This window comes from Euprymna scolopes, chromosome 1 (assembly GCF_053919585.1).
Source record: "Euprymna scolopes isolate OS-2025 chromosome 1, ASM5391958v1, whole genome shotgun sequence".
Lineage (NCBI taxonomy): Eukaryota > Metazoa > Mollusca > Cephalopoda > Sepiida > Sepiolidae > Euprymna > Euprymna scolopes.
In genome coordinates, this window is record NC_136482.1 from 164,230,352 (window position 1) to 164,234,336 (window position 3,985).

At 35.7% G+C, this 3,985-nt stretch overlaps 1 pseudogene; it reads left to right on the forward strand.

Annotated features, from left to right (window-relative positions):
- Window positions 1-2,581: 2,581 nt before the first annotated feature.
- On the forward strand, window positions 2,582-2,717 carry LOC145284407 (U2 spliceosomal RNA; annotated as a pseudogene).
- Window positions 2,718-3,985: the final 1,268 nt, after the last annotated feature.

Sequence of the window (3,985 nt, forward strand, 5' to 3'; positions counted from 1 at the left end):
TTCGGTACGGACCGAACCATGAAAGATCAGATAAGAAATAAACGTGGATTTATAAGACCAAAAAAATCCAACCTTGATCACCCCTCAGGGCCCGTGGCGCAGTGGATAGAGAAATTGAATCTCAACGGTTCTAGGTGAGAATTGTCTGAAGATAGCGGTTTCTATTCTACCCAAAGCAAGCCAGAGGCTTACTTGGCCAAAATCGTGGTGCGACGACAACAACTATGGATGACAGTAATTGCTGAGAATGCAGTAAGGGATTCGGAGTTCCTATCCCGTCGCGGTTACCACCTGACGAAGGCCGGAGGAATAGTTGACCGAAACGTCGCGAAACAACAACTAATAAAAGATGAGGATACTAGCCCGCAATAAATAAATTACTGGATTGTAAAGGTTTCTTCAGTCTTTAACAGAATATGGATACCCACGAAGGAGTGCCTGCGCGTGAAATTCTTGTGGCAAGAGGTGCGCAATCGCAACCACACCTCTCCTGAGTCAACATGGTAAAATACCCGTGGCAAGTGAAGTGTCTATACAAGACGACTGGAAACAAATGCCGAGATAAGCGGAGAGCACATACAGCGCTAGAATTCTCAAATGGTCACCAATCAGATACTAACCAGTCTCGACGTTGCTCTACTTTAGTGATCTGACGAGGACCGGTGTGTCACCGTGATTATGCCGCATATATTATACATAATGAGTTAAGGGCGGAATAAATTGAAAAAAAAAATAGACATAATTACATGAAAGCTTCTGCGCTACAAAACAAGTAATGTTAAAATTATGCATCACTAAACATCAGGAAATTTGGAATATAGACATTTGTCAGTTATGTATATATATATATATATATATATATGTATATATATAAATATATATATATATATATGTTTATGTGTGTATGTATACAAATATATATTTAATTTTATTTGTTTAAGTAATTTGATTAATTTTGTGCTGCAAACTCCAGTAAATTTTCTATTACGGGCTCTTCTATAAGCAATATCTCCTGAAGAGGACTCTAGTTACATGTAAATGGCCGAGCGAAACATGCTCATGAATGTGTAGCTACATATTAATGCTTATTTAAGATAAATAAAACATATACCTGGCCCTATTTTGATAGTGAGCGCTCTTGCGTTAACCTCGTTAAAATTTCATTGGCTGCTTTACCTCTGTAAGATATTAACCTGATATTGTATACACACACACACACACACACACACACACACACATACATACATATATATATATATATATATATATATATATATATATATATATATATATATATATACTTAATTGTGACTGTATCTATAATTTTAATTAATGTTATTTTTTTTCTGTTTTTTTTTTTGTTTTTGTTTTTTTTACATCCCCATATTGTATTAAATTCTAATCTAGGTCGGCGAAAAAAGTGATCGTAGCTGTTTCTTTCAGTCGCCTCACCCCCCCCCTTCATTTGAAAGGAATTATTAATACTCATTTCGTCTATCTATCTATTCAAGTCTAATACTACCATATCAGGTTGAAAGTACTGGCTTTTGCAGACAAAATGCTCCTTACACTGATGTTGTTTTGTTTTCCTAATTTTGCAAAACCCAAAACAAAAACAATCCACCTTTCCCATCCTTGTCCAGCTTCCCTATTTCCCCTTTTCTTTCACTCTTACTGACTGGTTTTCTAATTTACAATGCACCAAACATTAATACCGTAACCCTTTTCCCTGAATACTATTTCCAAAATAACTGGATTCGGCATTAAATAACCCGAAATGGGGTGATATGCCGTAAAACAAAACAACCAAACCAAACAAAACCAAACAAAACCAAACAAAACATATCCAAGTCATTTTATACTTTTTGTTTTACTTAATTCCTAATGAATATACATATGGCAAAGATTACTGTGTGTTCGCTTGTTGCGTGTAAAAAAGATAATAAAATGTTTATAAGTAATGATTTTAGAGGATCAGTTCGCTTCTTTAGTAAAACATCTATTTTAATAAACCCTTATTTCTATTTGTTTTGTTTGTTCATAATTTGATTACCGTGTAATACCTACAATTATATAAATGCAACTTAGTTTGTGTGTGAGTTCGTTCCGTATAGAATCCGAAACAACTGAACAGATTTCTTTTTTTTTTTTAATTTACAGTACTTTAGTGTATAAGTTTGGAAGTGATCCTAGTTAAGTTTTGTCTCTAATTGTGCCGCTAATTACCGATAATCGATAATCGAAACTGTGTTCTTTTTAATTTTTCTAACATCGGTAAAGCTATTTTCCACGTCGTCGCTTAGCAATAATGACATAACAACAGGCCGTCAAAATTCTTCTGTGGGTAAACTGATAGCGTGTTTTTTTTTTTGTTGTTTTTTTTTTTTTTTTGCATGACGTGGTCTGTAGGTTTAAACTCCGCACGTAAATTTCTTTTTTTTTAGTCGCGTGCAAGCGACTCTATAAGTCACTCCGTCGGTCGGTCGGTCGGTCGGTCGGTCTGTCCGTAACACTTTTGTGCTTGGCCTTTTTGGTTAAGATCAAAGGTCTGTTGTTAATAGATGCTGTTCTTAGCTTTTTAAGCTTTTCTTGGCCTTTTGGCCAAGATCAAAGTGTAGTATCTTTTCTTACTACATGCTGTACTTATGTTTGTAACTTTGTGATATAAAGTGGGGATCACTTTTCTGTATTAATTTAATGTAAAATGATCACCCACTTAACAACCATTCAGTCTCAACGCCATCCAAGTTATTCTCCAGATCATTCAAGTTGTTTTTGAAGGATTCCAGTGATTTTTTTAGCATTCAAGTCATTTTTAAGGTCATTCAGTTCATCATTAAGTTCATTAAAGTAATTTCCTTTTTATTTATTTAAGTCATTTCAGCCCATTTTTCGGTCATTTTAGTTTATCTTAAAGAATTTCATGTCAATCCTACATTCACGCATTTATTCATTACACGAGAGCACGCGTGTAATGAATTTTTTTGCATGATATGATCTGTAAGTTCAAACTCCACACGTAAATTTCTAAATGTTTTTTTTTCGTTAACTAAAAAGTAATTTATATAAAATAATTTTATAAAGGAAACAGTAGGTTCTCTCGAGTTCAATGTAGAATAACATATATTTTGGATTAAGTTACGTCATGGCGGCATGTGAAGCTTCCTCCTGGGTGATTTCATGGGTTTCGATGACCATAAAAATATAGGATTATGAAATTTTTTTTAATGCTACATCAATTGCTTGTAAGTTTAATTGTAACATAATAACGTAAGATGTGAAAAACCCCGTTGATCGCAGGTCCAAGGATGGAATACTGTTGCCATATCTGGGCAGGAGCTGCTAAAAACAGCCTATCCTGCCTTGACAGAGTACAAAATAGACTTCGTGGCTTAGTGGGGGATGCCCTATTCTCTACCCTGCAACCTCTCTCCCACAGAAGAAAGGTTGCGAGCCTATCCTTGCTTTATCGTTATTTCCATGGCAGGTGCTCGTCTGAACTCCAATCTCTGGTAACCCCTCGCCAATCTTTCACGAAAAACACCCGTCTGGCTGAATCCACTGTGAAAAATTTCCTCCACTCTATATCTGTGCCTAAATCAAAACGCGGATTCCAGGAAGAAAGCTTCTTTCTTAGAAGTGCACGCCTGTGGAACTCTGTTCCGTCTGCCTGCTTCCCACCGGACTACAACTTGGATGTCTTCAAGTCCAATGTTAACGAATTCCTAATGAACCGCCCCCTTAATTAAACACTTCATCAAATCTCCACACTAACGTAATGTACTTGCAATAACCCTTATCCCTGAGTGGCTTCCGGGCCTTGATAAGTAGTGATCACTGTGTAAAAAAAAAAGTTAAAATCTGCAGGATTGCATACTCCTATTCAAACGTCAATGCTTGTTTAGTTGGTTGGTTGGTTTTTGTTTTACGGCATATCAAACCTTTTCAGGTTATTTAATACCGAATCAAGTTATTTTGAAGAAAA